Here is a 20,669-nt window from a genome sequence, read left to right as displayed (position 1 = left end):
GAGTTACCCCCCGCTCCGCCGCTGCCATCCCTGCAGGCATCACACCGCTTCCTGCTCCGCCGCCTGCCGCCAATCGCCCCCGCTGCCCTCCCGGAGCGGCGCCGGGAGGGTCCTATTCCTGCCCCGGCCCTCCCGCGGGCACCGACAGCACCTACGCGCGCAAACTACGCGACCCCTGCCCCGCTCCCGAAGCCGAGCGGAACAGCGCCAAAGGGGGAATCGGCGTCGGGAACGGGCGGGGAATCCGCCGCCAGCGCCACGGCCCGCACTCCATCACCTGGGCCGAGCTCCCGCCACCCCCGCGGGACGGAGAAGAGCGGTTTAAAAGGGGATCAGACTTACGAGCGCCTCACGAAGCCCTCGGCCTCCTGCTCCTGCCTGAGCACCCTAACCCAGGAACCAGAACCAACTTCCTGTTATGCCACTCCCCGCCCTGTGACGGGGCCACGGTGCTGCCCGCGAGCCGGTCAGGTCAGGTCAGGTCAGGTCAGGTCACATAGGGTCAGGGCAGCGGCAGGGGCAGCGGCAGCACCGGGCTGCCCGGCCAGGCCCGGCGCTGCCCGGCGCTCCCCGCCGCCGAGGCAGCACAACGCCAGCCTCTCCTGCTCCGCGCAAGGATGAGCGTCTCGGCTCTCCTCATCTGTCCTGCAGTGCCTTTTCTGACTTGCTGCAGCCGAGCACCCCCCTCAGGCAGGGGCTGTACTGCTGATTCCTAAAGACCCTTTCCTATTCCAGGCTTTCCCTGATTCAGCGTGATTTGTAAATAACAATGTTTATGTTTGTAACATAATTACGCTTTTCATGCCCGGAGTACTTTCTGATTAAAGGGTCTTTTGTAGGTTACTAAGGTGGCATTTCTCCCTTCACTGCATTTAATTCGTGTAGGCAATGGATTTTATATATAAGAATGTAATGGAAACGCAGAGTTTTAATTTTTCTCCTGCTACAAGCCCTTCTCTCTTTAGGTCACATGTATGAGTACAACGTTTTTCCTGAAGGTGTGTAGGAGGTGGGAGTTGGTGGGAGAAAATGAGGCGTTTCTTACGTACTTGCACAGGGTGCAGTCACAGAGCTAGTGGCAGAGAAGCATTACAGATTTTGAATTGGCCTCAGCCATCTCTGAACCCTGGTGAACATACCCACGCAGCCAGGCTGTGGTGTTCCTTCTGCTAGAGCAGAACTTTCCCCTTTGCACACTCACAGATCAGAACCTGCATTTCAACCTTACCTACCCTGGGTGTGTGCCCTTTGAAGCCCGTGGACTGAGCCTGAACATAGCCACAGGAAGGCCAGGCATTGTTCTCTGTACTCTTTTGAAAGTTATTTCTATTATAATTTAGCTTTCCTGCTAAGTCTTTAACAACCTTTTTGGTCCGTTTTGGTCTGTACTAAGATTAAAGAGACTTACAGGCAGGTAGTTTGATGGGCCAATAAACATACTTCCTGGTTAGCCACTGTCAAGAGCTTCAGGTGAGGTTTCTATGAACTGTTAAGGTTTGGAGAGGGTTTACTGTGTTAGCGTGTCTACAAAAAAGGAGGGATTCAATTTCCGCTTTTAGAGACAGAGTGTTTGAGACATTCAGGTTTCATTCAATCAGTTTTTAGGTTTTTTTTTTTTTTTTTTGTGTGTATGTTTTTTTTTAAGGTAAAAAGAAGCTATTGCTGCTTCTTTTTTAATTTTTACATTTTAAATTCTTATTCAATCCTGTCAAGAAGTTCTGTGCTTAAAATGGTAATGGCTATCTCAGTAATTGAAATAAAATGTGCAATTCTTAAATTCTTAAATTCAGGTCAATGCGTGTAAATATAATTTAACTGTGCATTTAAAAAGGGATAATATGCAGAAAAGTACAAGTAGGTGTTATCTGCTGATAAACATTTATCAACTAAGATTATGGCTACCTGAATTTGAGTAGAGCCATAACACAAATGCCAACTCCAAAACACTATAATTGCATGCTATAAGAAACAAAAGTTTGTTTATTAAATTCTAGAAATGTACTTAATGTAAATTTGCAGTGAAAGTCTCAAACCTGACAAAACAAAACTGGCAACAATATATAAACATGACTTTTCAAATCACATGTATTATTCTCTTAGTACTTTATCCGTAATATTCCTTCACAATAAAGAACAAGAGAATCTGGTCGTTTCTCTATCTTCACTATTTAGAGTGTTTTTATTTACACTTCCTTCCCAAATACAAAAAGACGTATGCTACAAGCTTTACAGTAACCCACCCTGACATTCTTAGAGACTTCCAACCCTTTGAATAAATTGTTACATAGAAGAAAAGAAAAATACCTGTGAAAATAATATAAACTTTATATTGTGTAGCTAACCCGATCTCTAAACTCTTAGAGTGGTTTCCGCTTTACAATCAGTTACTTTTTGTCCTTATCTTCCTCATTTTGCTTTCTTTTTCTTTGTTTTTCTGCTCTCACCTTTTTAGCTTTCCTTCCCTACAGCTATTCCAGTAATGACTTTCTGTCTCACATCAGTATTTCACATTTTTATGTCATTGTTAAGGCAGAATTGCTTTTCTGTATGTAGTCTTCACAAGATAACTGGGAAGAACAGGTATGTATCAGCATAGTTAAAAATTATTTATAGTTAGGAATCTAGTAATCTTAAAAACAGCTGCAAACCAGCTGAGTTCGGGAGTGAAGGCATACATTATTTTATTTCACTTTATCTTCAGACTATGAGAGAGTCTTATTTTGATAAGTATAATTAGAAACTTTTTTCTTTTTTTTTTGGGGGGGGGGGGTGTGGGGGGAGAAGTAACGAGTTGGTACCTTTACAGAGTGAAAATGTGAAAGTTTGCTCTGAGTGAGTCAAACAGTTATTTAAATACATCATCTGTACAGTTTACTGATTGACTTTACTCCTGAAATGGTATTTTAACGGGAATTTTGCCTAGTCTTTACTGACGTGTTAATCAGTGTGCTGATTGCTCTTAAGGTAGGCTTGAGCCTAGCAGCTCCCAGAAGGCTGTGTTTCAGTAAAGCTTTGAATCTGATCCCTGTCTCTACAATTTTAAGCTCATAGATACAAATTGGCTTCTACCAGCTGTCAGAAAGGTTAAAATGTTTCCTTTAACTTCTTAATGTCGCCATTCGTTCAGACACTAGGTGGCTCACGTCAGATGTTCAATCCTTTTCCAGAACTTTTAAACCGTGGTCCCAAGGGACTGTGTGGCAGGGTGCTGGATCCTGAAAGAGTCTGTACTACTTTATGGCGTACACAAGATACACCATAAAGTGTCTCTGTTCTTTCAAGATCTTGTTGTTGCTGTTGTTTCAACGAAATAAAAAGCATATTTTTCTCTTGAAATGCCTTTTCTGGTCAGAAAAGGAGAATTGTGTATTAATTTAGACCAAATGTCTCTGTCCCCATGGTAAGAAGGAAGGTGAGGCTGTGAGGCTGAATCTTCTTTCTTTTTCTCCAACAGCAAGAACAGTTAGTTGATGAGTCTGCAAAAACCTTAGTACATGCAGTGCAAATCAGGCATGTATTTTGCCTGTCGTTTGTAATAACAGACAAAACCTGGGTTCCAGAAGCTAACTAAAGAATATGAAATCAAAATGCAGATATACAGACTTGGTGCATTATAAGCAGCATAAAGTAGTGTTAGCAAAATCATGAAGTTTTTAGCTCATCTTGTAATTTTTATATATCTGAATGCTGAAGTTTATAATTTGCTCTTTCCAAAATGTAGAAACCAAAGGTTTGGATTTTCTTTTCTCATCTCTTTAGTAACAGTATAGGCAATTTTTATGTTGCCTGGGAAGAATTTCAACAGTATTATGAAATGCGGTTCTGTACTTGAGTACCACTTACGACTAATATTAGCTGGGAACTTCCACTCAGAAATACCCAACTGAGGAACTTCCTTAAATGCAACTGCAAGCAGACAATCATTCTCTGAAGCAGAGACTTTAGCAGAAACAGGCTGCAAACTGGCTTTGGATCCAGTGCAGCATTCCTTATTTTTGTAAGTGATACCCATGATTTCTGGAGGCTCATTACCCTGGGAAAAGGTTACCCTCCATGAAAAGGGATTAATGTATAAAAAGGCAACTCTGCATGCTTGGATACATAGCAACTATTGTACTGAATATAATACATACTTTTTAAGTATGTGAAGAAAAAGCCTGTGTTGGTAATGACACCAACAGAAAGCAGCAACAGCTTTGTAGAACTAATGCTATTCATCTATATAGAACATAATCTGTGTTACATATAGAGAGAGTGCTACAAGATGGAGGGTGAAATACTTCTGAGAGAAGAATAGTCAACCGACTGATTCTTAGCTAAGCTCCAAAGGAACTTAATTGTGCAGACCCTTGAGCTCTGTTTGAGTTTTATCCTTATAGTGTATTTTCCCCTTTTCCCCCAAACCACTGTGTAGTGAAACTGAATTTCTGTAGAAAAACATAGGGAAAACACTTACCTTGGAAATTCATTTTCTCTAAAATCGGTGCCTTTTTTTTTGCCATAGAGACAAGTGCTCAGGAGATTTTACACATAAGCATTGATTCGTTAGACCTGTCAGTGTGAAAAAGTGAGATATTTTGATATCAAGTACGTTACACGGGCCTTCTCCTTCTGTTCCTTGCTAAATTCAGTAAATCCTGGTAGGTGATTTAGATAGAGCTATATTATATTCAGTTTCTAATTTAAGAAAACATGATTGATATAAGGAGCCTTTGCAGTATTTGTTGAATGTTGTTTGATTTCAAGCCTTTATTCAGGCTGCTAGTGTGGAGTAAGAGCGGATGAAGGCAAAGAGGAGATGCATTTGAAATAACACATTTAATTTCTAGGGTCTTATGACCTCTTTTCCTCTTCTGCAAAAAGGGGAGCTCTGTGGTGCAGGATTGTCACAGATGCAATGGTATTATTTTTGTTTCTGTAGTCTCATAAAATTCCAAAGTTTGGGGAAAAGGAAGAGATGTGTTGATGCAAAGTCATTAAGTTAACGGACCTGTGTCAATATACCTATGGAACCTCTTGTCAAAACTGCTTAGGATGTGAACATCTGGGATGTGTTCAAGGGGAGATTGGACAAGTTAATACTTGAGAGATTCACTGTGGGAAACTAAGAAGACAGGCAGCACCAATCTCAGGAATTTCTCTGACCTGAAAATAGCTGGCAGCTGGAAGAAGATTCTGAGGAAGTATTACATATGCTTGCCCTGTTCTTATTCTTCCCAGGGCATTGATTTCTAGCCACTGCTGAAGAGAAGATGGGTCTGAACCAATGTGGCATATGTTCTTATGTTAATGACTTCATGCTGATAAAAATGTGTAGGAATTCCTCTATGTTAAACAATCTCCTGTAAAAGACAGGATACTGTAGAAGGATAAGGAACATTAGTAATGCAGAAGCTCCAAGAGATCTTGGAACATCCATTCAGAATTATTTCTTATTGTTTTAGAATATTCATTTGAAATATAAAACCCTTGAGCAGGTTTATTAAAGGTAACCGGTGAATTTTATCTGGTTCCTGAAAAGGCACTGTGAATAGTTCAACTATATTTACAGTTAAATTCTGATGATCTGAAGATCAGCTGCATAATATCATGGCTTTCATTGTTAGAAATCAATCTAACTGCACAGAAAGTTTAACAGAAGATATGCCTGTGTAAATACACAGCAAGGCAATCTTCTTCATTAGTGGATTGTAAACAGCTCTTGAGAAAAAGGCCTCACAAAGAGTAATGGTTAGAGATTGGTGCTGGTGACAGCATCTAACCATTTAATGCAGTTACATTTAGTGCAGAAGTTTTGAACTGGGTCTCCATATACACCAGTAAATGTTACCCTAGTTAAAACCTGTACAAGGAAATAAACTTTCCATGCTTCCTCCTGAAGTAAAATTTATAGGGAAAGCTAGTAAAATGCTTTGAATCTGTTTCACTTTTTAAGGAAAACAAAACTTCCCTTTAATTATTTTTACAAGATGATAAAGCAACTGAAAATACATCTGTAAATTCCTCAACACGTGGAGTTGGTATACTTCCTTTCAACATTTTTTGGTTGTATGTTATAGTAGAATTTGGAAAGAAATAGCTCTGTTTCCCTGCACAGTGAAAAAAATACTTTGGAATTATTCAACCCTGCAGTCTTGCTGATACAGTTGTTTCAGCTCTCTGTGTTAATTTTAAAGTTATTTTATAAGTGAAAAGATACCTTTGTGACTTCAACAGGGTGCTTTTCTTGATTCTTACTCATGGTCATCCTATGAGAGTTTGGTGGGTCTAAGGCTTGACTAACTAGGCTGTGTAAGACAAAATAAGATGTTCAGATGAGCGTTTATGTGAATTTTACCATGTACAATTACAGTTACTTTCTGTAACCACGTAAACAAAAAAGATTTAAGCCATCATTGAGCAGTCAGGCTACTCAAGTTTTAGCTAAAATTTCTTGATATCTACATGTACCAAAGATAAATCAGCAGCTGTGCCTGCTGAATTTTATGGAAAATCTTTCCCACCTTTAAGCAAATAAAGCTCGAAGCTATGTGTTGTGTAGAGGCTTACTGCGGATTGACACTGTGCTTGGTTGAGTACAGCATCATTGCCTAAGAGGACTAAATGATAAACAAAAATACCAGGCATCTTCTTGCAAGTGATATTTATTCTTACCATGCTGTAAACAGGAATATGTGTACTAAAAATAAAAGAAAAAAAAGAATAAAAAAAAAAGGATAATTTATTGTGTGCTCTCAGTTCTAATACAGAAAGTACATCACTGGTAATAGCTCTGACTTTCTGAAAGAGCTGTCACACTTCAAGATTTATTCCTGGTAAAGCAGGGAGAGAAACACATGATCAATGGGTTTGGGCCTTTTTGCATAATTAGTGGCAAAACGTGTGCGTGCACGCACACACACACACACACACACACACACACACACACTAACTTACTTTTTCTGGCACAGCTTCAGTCATCTTTTACACCAGCTGCTAAGTCATTTTCAAATCTGTAGCTGCTTCCTCTGACTGAAAACACACCTGCTCTTCTAGCATTGTACCCATTTATTGTTGGCTTCCTGGAAGCAAAAGATGTAAGAGAATTTTGGCTTGTATTAGAGATCTGAATAAGCATGGGATAACTCCAAACTGCCATACTCCTGTAGTGCTATTGTATGTTACTTTGTCTGTATTAATTACCACTTCCCTTCAGTAGATACACATTGAAGGCCTAGAAAAAAATGTTCTAAGCGGCATTTTTCTCATATTATTTTCTGTCTATACCATTCAGAAATATTCTTATTTGAGTAGGTTTTGACCATTGCTATACTGTTAGCATACACCTGCCACTGCTCTTATATTGCACTGCAACCAGTTCATTGTGTGTTGAATCCAATGGTAGAATTCTACACAGAAAAACTGAAAAATTCTTTCCTGCAACAGCGAGTAACAACTGCACTTCAGATCACAAAAGGGAGATCAGGAAAGAAATTAAAAAAGGCAGCTCTTCATATGGGTAATAAACCCAGGAAAGATAAAGTGTTAGATGTCATGTTGGGAATAAGAAAACAAAGTACCAGAGGCCCTCCTTCCCTAGTGCCTGGCTTTACCTTCCCATCCATACTCTGAAGTACAGCCAAACTGGTAGCTGTCTCTAAAGCTCTCTTTTAGACTATTTGATCTACACTATAGCCTGCGCCTTTTCATAAGGGACCTTAAACTTCTTCAAATTCTTCAGAGGCAATGGGCTGATAAAGTATTTTTCTACCAGTACAACCTCTGATAGATTTGTGTCTTCTATACACTCCTGCTTTGTTGAACAGACAGTAGAGTAGCTACAGACAAGAATCACAAACAGAATTTAGTGTCCATGGTACCAGTGTACCATACTTACAGCCTCTGGTACATAACTTCTTTCCTACACAGAGGATTTAGGTTGTTGAAAAGCTTTAAGTAGAGCTGCTGCCTCTGGGTAATACTCTGTAGTCCTAAATCCTTTCTAGTCGTGTCTCTTGGAGATGAAAATTCAATTTTGCATGGACTATTTAGGGCAGAAGACATAGATTATAATTCTCCAGTCTCAGAGCTATAACAAACCTTGGGTTCTAGCCTCCATTCTAACAATGTTTATATGTTTTATGGCACAGTAAGTAGTAGGTCATTCCCACGTTGCTTTTGACAATCGCCTTTACTGACTGATTTTCTATTTTACTGATGCCTAGAACCAGCCCTCTGAAGATACCATCCTTGCCAAAGGCAGCATCAGCTTTACCTAAACCATTTCTAACATATGTTTGCCTGTTTTGAAGATCTATATTGGTGATAAAGATTTCACAGCCTCCCAAGGGACCTTCTGTTCTTTCTTACAGATTTTTTTTTCTAAATCTCTAATTATTCTTCAGTTGAACCACATTTTCCACAAGGTACAATGAACAAACTGGACAATATGCTCCAGCTGAGATTTTCCACCATAGTTTTCAAGAAATATATGCTGCCTGTTTTATGTCCTTGAAACAGGACAAAACCTTAGGCTTTTAGACAAACTTGTTCAATTATTTGCTTCAGTGTTTTTCTCAGAATGGAAGTAAAACAGAACAGTATGTAATTCCCTAGTTTCTTCTGTTCTTTCCTCTTAAGATAGACATGATGTCTGTCCATTTTCATTCTTTTAGAAGTTCTCCACAAGTTCTCAAAGATCGCTGCTAATGGCTCCAAAATGTCTTTATTCTCTTCTCGAAGTTTTCTGAGAGGGATTTCTTCAAGCCCAGCTCATTTGAAAATGTTTTATGCAAGCTATAATTCTAGCCTGTATTCTCTCCTTTTGTCACTGATACTAATTATTTTAGCCAGCTGACTGAGGTTGACCCTTCCAGTGAAGAAAAACTGAAAAAGGTATCAGCCTTTTCAGCATCATCTAATAGTTTCTCTCCACTGACTAGCAGAGTTATTCCCTTTGACTTTGTCTTGCGACAGATGTATTACCAGAATACATCTTTATTCTGCCTTACTCTTGATCTCATTTTGTGCCTTGCCTTTTTTGATTTTGCATCTTTTTTACATTGTTTTATTATTCTTTTACATTCTTCAGAATTTAACTGAGAGCATAGAAAGTAGAACCTTTAATGAGCTTAAGGTAGTTAAAAAAAACTCACTGTTGTTTAGCATGTTGGGATTTTTTTAAAGCACATTTCTTATTTTGTCCCAAGCACTGGGGTGGTTTGAGTTATCTCCTCTTTTTCTAAAGGAGACAGAAAATCTCCTGATCTTCCCCCCCCCCCCCCCCGAGCATACTGGATTTAGACACTTAAAATGTCTGTATAGATCTAGTCCTGGCCAATTTGCAAGGCGTCACACTGTACATTTATGTTAGAGATGGGTCTGAAGCACAGAAATATCTTGTTCACATCAGTGGCTTCTGATTCCTGGCTGATTTTTGATCTGATTAAAGCAGGATGATTTGGTTACTATCTGATTCGGGTAAGTTTATTTTATGCTAGCAAATTGCCTTACTTACCAGTCCTTCTTTGCATGCCCTTTATTATTCTTGTTTATTTCTACATTGTCTTGGGGAATAAAAAAAAAAAAGGAATAAAGAAAAAAGTTTCAGTATGTATTTTTCCCATCTGGTTAGTCCAGCACTCTTCTTAATTAGTAAAATGCCATCCTGTCAGATTCTCTCCTGCCAGGAAGTCATTCAGCTACCAAATCACTTCTTCACCTCCATCATATATTTTAACATTTGAAAACAGCAAAACTGTAAGATATCATACTTTTCCTTGCAACAGAAAAAGCAAAGTCAACTACAGCAATGCTAATTAAGTGTAGCTTAGGATTAATTTGAATTTAAACCAGGCCTCATGGGATTTCAGAGCGTGTACCCAGAGTATCATAAAATATGTAACAGCACTTCTCAATTAACATTCATTTAGTTGTGAACAATAAAAAGCAGCATAAATAGGCACAACCTGTTCCTTACTCTTTCCCCAGTAGTTTATGCTCTGCCCAGACAGCTTTCATTATTCCAAAGGCCAGTCTACAGTAGCAGATCAAGTATCACAGTATTCCATTTCTTGAGTCTTCAACATCTTTCTCCATTATAAAGCCACTTCATGACAATGTACTATTAGTTCATAAGGCTGATATTTGAATACACCAATTATGTTGCAAAACCACAATTGCTGTGTTTTTTTTTCCATTGTGCCAAATGGAATCCCAGCCATTTTAAGATTTCTGCATGGTTTAATTAATTTATTTTTTAAAATTCAACACAAATATTTGTCAGTCAATACCATTGTAGTGATTTTGAATAACAAGGTTAATAAAATTGTAAAATTAAGTGTTCTTTCAAGAGGACAGTCTCAAGGAGAAACCTGAACTACATCTATATTTGCAATATATGAACATAATGTGACTAGTTTGTAAGCAATTAGGAAATAGGAGAAAAATACAAAGTTACAAACTTTCATGGACAATTTTTGCAGAATTTGATGAAAAGGAATTCAATAGGAGAAAATTCTGTATATTCATATCATTTATCAGGTATAACATTTTTCTACCTTTGTTACTTTTTTGGTAACTGCCACAGTATATGTCATATAAATCTGTTTCTCTTAGATACTGTAGGAATTTTTGCTTTTACATAGAAGTAATTTGAAAATAAATATTATCTATAATTACTCCAGCTGGTTATTTCTCCCAGGATATTTCTGCGTTATTCTGACTCTCCTGCAGTGTGGGCTTTTCTACATTTTCTGGCCACCTGACAGGTGTGCTGAGGTGAGCTTTAAATAAAATGGAGCAGAATTAAGAAGGGTGAATCTTCTGTGCATAGAACTTGCTTCCTTAGGCATCCATTTCTAGTTGCTGTTGGAGTCTCTGAATCAATAAGGGCATTCTTACGCAGCAACTCCTACTTATGTGGAAATAAGCAAGGAAAGACTAGGTGATTGTGGCTTAGCACTGGGTACCATTGGCTCTATAGATGTGACTGTTCCAAGGTATGAGAAAGCTGGGTAAGCTCACCATATAGAGATATCAGGTTTTAGGTTTTACCACTAGAGGCCCATGAGAGAATGAAAGCAATTATGGGTTTTCTTCCATCATGTTAGCTTGTGAGAAGTGTTTTGTGCTAGTTGAACAATACAAATTCTCTTTGAGTAAAGACTATGTCCATAGTGTGCAGCCAGGCTAAAATGTTTTGCAAATCTAATACAAAATGTAATAATAGTTCACCATAATTCTTATTTATGCTTAAACCCCAACTAAAGAAACTGAATATACACAGGCATCACTTCAGTACTCCAGCAAATCTTTCTTCTTGCTCCCAGCAACATAGCTGTACAAGGTTTCAGCATTTCAGCCAGTAGCAGAAATGCTGTAGATATTCCTCGGTTCCCTGAAGCTCACCCCAGCATACTTACACTGTTCTCTCAGACTGGATTCACTCCAAGAAAGAAGTATAGCAAAGCCAGTATTTTAGAACATGGAAACAACCTCTGCCCAATTGGTCTTTACTAATCACTGTCTCTTTGGACAGCATTTTGCTTCCCTAAGTGTTTGTCAAATATGTGCCCCAGGCATGCATATTTGAACAATACAGTTTTATTTGGGTATTGAATAACATACTACATCTCATTAGCAATAAGCTGCTTTTTCTGACAGAACATAAGACTTATTAAACATGACTGTTGGGTTCATTCAGTGTCTAAACAGGACCTTGCTGCAAATCCCAATCTACTTGAGAAGACATACAGTAAAATGCCATGGGTAATACCTCATTATATCATTTGGAATAATGTTAATAAACAGCAATAATGAATTTTTTGGCCTCTTTTCTATGAAAAAAATAAGACCGTAATGTCTCACACTACAGGAAAAAAACAGTAACTGACAAGAGGTTAAGATGGGTTTACAGTATGATGAAAAACGTTAATTATGGAGAGATGTCAGACACCAATTATTTCATCTATAATAGTACTGTTCTGTTACATTGTAAATACAGCTTTCACTCCTATTCCTGTCTTTGGCAGCCAATTAATATGCAAAGTATCTTAGGAAGGGTCCTGTGTATTCAGAATTCTTTTCCAGCCGAACTGAGGAATGCAAGGTAAAGCTTCCTTTCTCTTAGCCAGACACTGATTGCCTTTCAGCATGCATTGGTCTCTCTGTTTGTTCTTTCTCCCCCAGAATTATTTCCATTCCTTCTAGATCCTCCTGTCTTCATTCTCTGCTGCATCTGCATGGCTTGCAAAGTTTTGCAGTTTTTGCTCTGCCTTTGCCCAGGTTCCACCAACTCTCTCTAACTCAGCTACTCTTTCCTATGTCTTTTCTTATACCTCAGAAACCTTCCATCCTTTCAATTCTATGGCCACCATGACTTTTCGCAGTTAAATACTTGTTCACAATGGCTTGCATGTGTCTCTAGCATAGGTACTCCGTCGTGACAAACACCAGCCCCACAGACTAGTAGCAAAAAGAATCCTCAGCAGTTTTGATAAGGAAACAAGAAGATCTTCTCATTTTGCTACTTCATTAGAAAAATACATGAAGAGGAAGACTGGTAGAAAAAGTAATATGGAAAGCAGGAATTCATCTGCCCTGAAAGAGGTGACCAAGGATGAAGAAAACGTTGCTATAACAAGGGATTCATAGGTACAGACTGAGATATATGTGGTGAGATGATCTGTACTTAGATGATGAATCTGAGTTTTCAACAGCAACCTGGAATGAGCCATGGCTGTTGTCAGCTTTGAGTTATTTCTAAAGAGCAGCTGCAGTTGTAAAAAATACTATTTGCCAAGATGCAGGCTTGCTCATGACTAAGAATAACAAAGGACACTGGATTATGGAAAATTAAACCAGAAGAGTCTTAAAGCAAATTCTAGCAGTATTTAGAAGGTAAAAGAGAGGACTACTTGGATTCCAGCCTGTGTAGTCCTAGTTACCTGTCTGCTTGTCCTTATCTTTTCCATGGCATGCAAATTTTTCACTGTCCAAATCTCACCCTCTTCGCAAAATTCAGGGTAACGTTCAGACTGAATCTTTAAAACCATACTGCATTCAGAGTAGATTGGGTTTTTAACCAAATTGTTCTTGTTGTTTAAACCAGTGAGTTTTCAAAACAAACTGACTTGAAAGCAAACATCTATCTGCAGTCTTTGGATGTCTGAAGGCCCTACAAATGTCAGCCTGGCAGAAAGGGGGTAGTGAATATACAATAATTATATTACCAGATTTATTTATTTTATCAGATTTATTTCTCTTCCTTATCTCCATCCCTATTTCATTTTGACATCTGAAAGTGTTTGGCATCAGGGTAATGTTAACCCCCCCCCCCCCCAACAAACAGCTTGCATAAGATTGATTGAACTGCTTCTGAGAAAACAAGAACTGACTTGAACTTTTTTTTCTGATTGAAAAATATGGCATTTACCGGAAGCTTATCCAGCTCTTCTGGGATTTCTCCCATCTGTGCTGCAGGTACCATTTCCCTATTATTTTTATCTTTCTGTTGCTAACGCTTGAAGATGAGCATGCATACGTTGCTAGTAAGCATGTCTCAGCTAGCAGCTACATAAATAATACAAAGAATAAAAATAGGTTACTGGAAAATAACTAGTATTTAAAAGATTTGAAATGCTGTGAAATGCAAAAGGTGTTTTGGGAAATTATTAAAAATGCTGTCCTCTCATGACCTTCATTTTACTATTTTTCATACGTGTGTTTCATAAAACAGCATGATTCATTAAATGCATAGTTTGGCATTTGGGTTCACCTTATGTTTTTGAATATCAAAATGACAGAGATTCCACCTCAGCAGTTTTTTCTTATAACATACTTTGGATAGAAGCTTACAGATGGTGCTTCTTGATTGCTCACAAATTCAGGTTTGTAGTTTTCCAAATAATTCTCTGAAGTCATCTAATGGATGATTTCAAGATTTTGTGTCTGGTCATTGAGGCGATGGTGAACTTCCAGATGAATCACAGAGTTGTTTAATCATAAGGAATAATGCAGAGCCCTGTAAGTTTTATTTGTGGAATCTCTTCTCAAATTAATCAGATTTTGCAACTTTACGGTTTTGTAACTGGGATTATCCCTTATCTATTAATAAATTTACAGATCATAGCTACCCATTTACAATCCCATAACTTTGGCAATTCAAGCACAAAAAAGAAAGTGTGTTGGAGCTGTGAGCATGGAGAGGCTATCAAGGACTATTGAAACATTGCTTGGACATGCAAGGATGCAATTAAGAAGACCAGAGCTGAGCTACAGCTGAAACTGAAAGGGATGGGAACAAGAAAAAAAAAAACACAAGCCAAACAAACTTGTGTGAGTGTGCTAGCAGCAGAAGGAAGACATGGGAAAATACTGCCCTTTGATGAATGGGGCAAGAAAGCTAATAATAAAGATGAAGTTCAACACCACTGCTGTCTTTGCTTCTGTCGTTATTGCAAGGTCTGCTGTCAGGCCTCACATGTCCCTGTTCCTAGCAGCAAAGTTCGAGGGAGAAAATTTGTGTCCACAGCAGACAATTAAATCAGAATCAGGTTGAGTAAATGTGGCATACATAAATCCATGGGACAGATGGGATTTATCTGGTGGTGCTAAAGCGGTTATTGTTTTCAGTGTAAGGCCTCTCAAAAAATCTTTTGTAAAAGTTGTGATGATTAGGGAAAGTTTCTGATGACTAGCAAAAAGACTAGTATTATGCCCATTTTTTGAAAGGCAAGGAGGAGGATCTGGTGAAATACAGACCCACATTTCTGCCCAAGGTATAGGCACAAGATATTTATAAACATGTAATTTCTAAAGAGATAGGATGATCTAAGCCATAGATATTCATAATTCTTTATTAGTGCATTTGAGTAAGTTGGTTTGGGCTCTTGATTTTCTTTCTATCATACTTCTGCAAAAATTCCTTTGAAAATGTCTTCACACAACAGCTGACTTCCACACTGAGTCCTTTCCGCACAATATTGATGGCCAGGTGTCCTGAGTTCAGCAGTTGCAGTCATTTTTCTCCTTCTTAGTAGCTGGTGCAGTGCTGTGTTTTTGACTTTCAGCGTGGGAACAGTGCTGATAACACCGATGTTTTTAGTTGGTGCTCAGTAATGCTTACTCTGACCAAGGACTTTCTGAGTCTCATGCTCTGCCATGGGGGAGGGGAAGCCAGGAGGAAGCAGAGACAGGACACCTGACCCAAACTGACCAAAGAGGTATTCCATACCACAGCACGTCATGCCCAGTATATAAAGTGGAGGCAGTTACCTGGAAGGGTGGGATCACTGCTTGGGTTGGACTGAGTATCGGTTGGTGGGTGGTGAGCGGTTGTATTCTCTTCCCTTGTTGTTTCTTTTATCATTATTATTATTGGTGGTGGCAGCAGTGATTTGTGTTATACCTTAGTTACTGGACTGTTCTTATCTCAACCCGTGGGAGTTACATTCTTTCGATTCTCCTCCCCATCCCTCCGGGAGTTGGGGGAGGAAGGTGGGGGGGGAGTGAGTGAGCAGCTGAGAGGTTCTGGGTTGCCAGCTGGGCTTAAACCATGGCACCAGGGGCTACAAACTGGTTACTAGGTGGGCATCAATGTCGATATAATTTGTCCTTGGAACTATGGACTTAATACCTGTCATTGTTCAGTGAATAATTTGCCTGGCATTCTATTCACTATTTGTCATTGGCTTTTTTTTCCCTTTCAAAAAGAAATGGTTTTAAACAAGTTCTTCTATCATCACTATCATCTGACCTGCACCTTTGGTACTACCCGGGAAACCTTCAGGCAGATGACTTTCTGATTTGTTCAGGTCTTTTTCCCCTGTACCAGTGAAGTCTACTCAAATGACTTCTCATCAAAATAGTGCTGTAAATAATTGTCCAAGCTAGAAAGACTGACTACACAAGATAGGTGATAATGGTGGTATGAATTTATTGTATGATAAGTTTGCCTGCTATAAGCAATCTCTTTTGCAAGGTCTATTGCTGACTAATTCAAGTGCTTTTGAAAACATTTCCTTCACACTCACGCCGCAGACTCATCTGTTAAATATGAATTATGTTGTAGAGAAAATTCTACATGTCAATTTATAATTTCTCCTCAATACAGCAATTCATCATATAATTTTTATTAAGATAACTTTTTTGTTATTTGCAAATACCTTTCTATGCACATTACAATGCAGGCTCTTACTGATTATTCATTACATACCATGTATGCTGCTCTACTTCTGCTACTCTTGAAGTCTAAAGTTACTTCAGTTACTTAGAAGCCATGGAGATTCTGACGTTAATTTAAATACTAAAAGGTCTAGTCTTATGAAGTGCCTGATCCTGTGATCTTTCCCAGATGGGTCATTCTTATTTATATGGTTAAGCTAAATGTAAGGAAAGGGTGCTACCTTTACAAAGCTGTGAGCAGTACATCTATATTTCTTTTAAAAGAGAAAAACACATGGATCACAAAACATATAGTATTGTTTTCTCTTCTGTCATTCAGTAGATTGTGCTTATAATGTTAAAACTTTATGTATGACTTCTATTTCAGCTTCAATTAATTAGAGATTTTTAGGGCCTCTGTATTAGAACAGTCATACAGGATGTTTTACATCTACATTTGCGTGTTCTAATTCAGGGAACTCTAATGTATCAGTATGTCAGAGACTGAGTATCATCTTTCTTATTTGAAGTTATACTTTTGCCATGAATTTGACTTTGCTGAAGCATATGTCCAGCTGCAGCAATATTCATATTTCAGATGAAAAAATATTACTAGAAAATTATTGTTGAGATTTTAATTATATTTCTATGTTATTTTATAACTAGAAATAGGAAGAACCATTTACGATATGCTGCATTATGATAAATTATGAATAAAATAATTTATTGGATCGGTCACAAATCTGAATGTTTTTGAGAAGAATAAAGAGAGTTTTATGATTTGAAGTTAGTAAATACGGCCAGTAAAGTTTAGCTGTTGAAAATTCGTAAGTGATGCAACGCAGAAATGCCTCAGCTGTGCTTCAGCAGTTTTTTAAATTTTTTTTTTCCCCTCAGTCTGACACAGTGGCTTAGAGGCAGTGAGTGAAAGAATATTACTAGCATCGCAAAAGTACCTTTCTTCAGCACGAGTCACAGAGGGTGACTACTGCAGGAAGTCAGATGTGTGGCTGTATGCTGAAAGCACTTCTGCGGGAGGAAGTGCAATAGAAGATTTATAATACAACCTATTTGCACAAAGGCAGTAATTAATAGAGAAAGGTTCTATTATAAACCGTGGATATTCATAATAAGCCGTACTATTTCTTCTGAAATGGCTTGTCTTTAAGTACCTTTATTTCTGTACTTGAAAAAAAAAGCTATTGTCTTGAATGAAAATAGTAAATAAATAAATAAAAACAAACAGAGCAAAAAGAACTAAGGTATCCTGTAAGATACAAGAAGGAAAAGGTTTCATGTCTGACAATAGAAGTAAAGTCTAAAAAATGATACATGGTTTGGTCAAGTTTTGGTCAATGACGGTGAAGATTTTTACGGTCAGGGTCACTTTTTTCCCAGGGATGTGCTCAGGTCCGGCCAAAATAGCTACATTTCTTGGCATTTCACTTGATATAATAAAATGCTGCAGGATCTCCCTCTCATTTCTCCCATAGCACACTTACTAGATTAGTCCAAACTCCTCAGATCTGGCAGATCTGGCAATTAGGCTAGCAGCTGTCTATAAAACACCACTGCAATTAATCTAATTTTGAGAAATGAGTTATCTTCATTCTACAGCAGGAAAAAAGCCTTTTATAGTTAAGCATTACATATATATTTATATATTCTGTCAGCATACCTATTTGAGTTTCTCTGTTATTTCTCAACATATTTAGATTTTAGATTATGAGTTTTGAACTCTTTTGAACTAAGCAAACAGAAATGTCTTTGCAGCAGTCTGCTGCTTAAGATGATACCATGTTCTGTCCTGTGAGTGAGAGAGGAGGAGAAGGTCATACCTATCCCATAGCATTCATCTGAGGCAACTAAGGGATGTTTGTCATAAACTGAGTAAGGATGGAGTAAGTTCACTAAAAGCTGGCTGACCAGAAGAATTAGCAGAAGCTGAGGAATATGGGTTACTATTTTCACAATGCTTTAAAGCCAGGTAGCCATGAGAGATTTAAACTTCCAGCATAGTTTTTCCTATTTCTTGCTGATGTTTTTTTCTGGCTTCTTCAGTGACGACCATCCATAGAGTCACTTAGAAGGCTGCCACCATTTCTAGAACATATCTAACAGAATACTACTAATATATTTTCACTCTTCCAGGATTACAGAAATCTATATGCAACACTCTATATACAAATCTATGTATATAAATCTGGAAAGCTTTGTCTTATTTGGTACTGTGATGCTATCATTTGTGCTATTGGATATAAAATTTTTAGTACGTTTCCTGTCCAGAGACTGTTGAAAGTTTCAGAATGGCAGATGGGTGCTTTTTTAGCCTTACAATAAGAAGTAATAATCAGCAGTACAACACTCATTAACAGGTTTCTGTATTTTTTAACCAAAATAACTACTATTGAAATATCAATATCTCTTCATTGGATTAGCTCATCTGCATCTCCACAGGCCATAGATGTCCTTGGCCTCTTTTTTTTTCTTTAAGCAGATGGCAGTCACAACTGCTTTTTCATCCACTTGTTCTGTATTTATATATTTCAAACAGATTTTTAAATGGTTCTCATGGCCTAGTGTGATAATTTAAAACATTTATATAAAAAAACATTTCTCCCTCATGTTTTGAATAAATAGAAATAAAACATTCTTCCTTAGCTAAAACATTCTTATACTTTTTTCTCTGTAATTCTCTGGGATATAAATTATCCTCTGGATATCAGATCTTTAGAGATACATGGAAATTAAGGACAGAACTGATCAAGTCAACTCTCAGGTTCATATTTTCTTTTCTAAGTATGGGAATATCAACCAAGCAGGCCTAGCCAAAAAGATGAACTATAATGAAGAAAAAATATGTACCTCTAGCGTACAGACTAACTTAGGGTGGAGGAGGCCTCTGAAGAGCATTTAGCCTAACTCATACTCAAAGCCTGGTAAACTTCTAAGTTAGCTCTGGCTCCTGAGAAATATATCTGGTTGAGTTTCAAAAATCTGGAAAAAAAGGCAATTGCACAATTTCTCTGAGCAGCCTGTTCCAGCACTAAATTGCTTCTCTAAATCTCCTATGTCCTTGCTAACAGAGCCTTCATCACTGCGAAGTCACAACTGCTAACTCATGTTCCACTTGCTCACCAGGACCCACACCCTTTTCTGCATAGATACTGTGTAGCCAGTTAGTCTGATCTTTCTTCCCTCCACTCGAAGCTTCTCCCTTCCTTTTCTGGTAACATTTCACTCAGGTCTGATTTTTTTTTCATTTAAGGGACTGCTGGTTCTGTAAATATAAACTTACCATGTTTGTCCTCTCTCGGCTAGAAAACTTCCTGTTAAGCCTATGGGGTTGTGAAGGACTGCAAGGCCACTGCATTTAGTTCTTCCTTGGTGAATCCTGCAAAAGCTTCTGATCTGAAGGAGCTCAACCGCCTCTCTGAAGATGAAATGGGAACCTTCATGTGCTCATGAAGAAATGCATAAACATTCTGCAGGTGTAAAATTTATTTTTAATTTGCAATGTAATAACTGTTTAGAGTCTAGAAATGGTTCTGGGTTTCTCTTCTCATAATTCACCTTGTCTATATTTTGTATATGTAGCTTCTAAAGGTGTTCAGGAGATTCATCTTAGAAACTGCACAGGAAATAAAATCAGCATGCCACTAAAACCTTTAAAATAGATTTACTTATGGAGAGTAAAATGGAGACAGTGAAAACATTATGGCAATAAGAATGTTCCATGAGTAGTGGTAGAAAAGGAGCAGAAAGGCTATTGAACTAATTGTATAATAAGTTATTAAAAGAACTGCTATGGTGACAGATGGAAATAAACACTGCTGCATGAATAATAATCATGTTTTTCCCTACCCAAAGATCAACTCTAGACATTCTGTCTGAATTAATTTTCCTTTAAATTAAGGGGAAAAAAAAAACACCAGAAAGAAAACAAAAGAATTAATGAAATTCCTGCATATGTCTTCTCTGTAATATGCTGTATTAACTTCCCCCCAAAATGTAGGCTATCCTTGTGTACAAAACATTTAGAAATGTACACGTGTATCACATAAAAAGCAGAAAGAAACAACGTAACTCCAAATTACACCAGTAAGAATTCAAAGAATAATTGCAGCTAAAAAAAAAAACAAACCCAAGACAAAAACTGTCCCCAAAACCTGTCAAAAAATGGATTCCTCACAAGAAATTAATTACAAGAAACAGAAGTACATTCTGCATAGAAATTATGGTCACATGAAAATAGAAGCCACATACTGGTACCTTTATGTATGCTAGTACTCCCCTTCTGTCTGTATAAATAAATGACCCTTGCTTTCTTATTCTCTTCCTCTCTTCACAGTTTCTTCAAATCAAATTAAGATTTTCAGGACACCCAGTATTGTTTTCTGTATATTTGTACAGTATGTGAACTCTCAAAGTCTGAGACCTCTACTGTGCTGTCATAACAGAAGAACTGAAGTAGTAATCATGCTAACGAAGTAGGGGGGTAATTCTGTAATTTTTATGTAAGTGTA

At 38.0% G+C, this 20,669-nt stretch overlaps 1 protein-coding gene across 3 annotated transcripts in view; it reads right to left on the bottom strand.

Moving 5' to 3' along the window:
- TANK (TRAF family member associated NFKB activator) overlaps positions 1-461 on the bottom strand; it is a 29,000-nt gene extending 28,539 nt beyond the window's left edge. For 2 of the 3 annotated variants that reach the window (XM_061451757.1, XM_061451776.1), the window contains exon 1: positions 343-461. The gene's annotated coding sequence lies outside the window, so the exon portion shown is untranslated. The remainder of the gene's footprint in view (positions 1-342) is intronic. The other variant, XM_061451766.1, reaches the window with a different exon arrangement.
- Positions 462-20,669: the final 20,208 nt, after the last annotated feature.

This window comes from Pezoporus flaviventris, unplaced genomic scaffold, assembly GCF_033815535.1.
Source record: "Pezoporus flaviventris isolate CSIRO_AGI_PZ_B2104156 unplaced genomic scaffold, CSIRO_AGI_Pfla_v1 ptg000001l, whole genome shotgun sequence".
NCBI classification, from domain to species: Eukaryota; Metazoa; Chordata; class Aves; order Psittaciformes; family Psittacidae; genus Pezoporus; species Pezoporus flaviventris.
The sequence above is the reverse complement of the archived record's forward strand: the minus strand, read 5'-3'. Positions and strand labels throughout refer to the sequence as shown.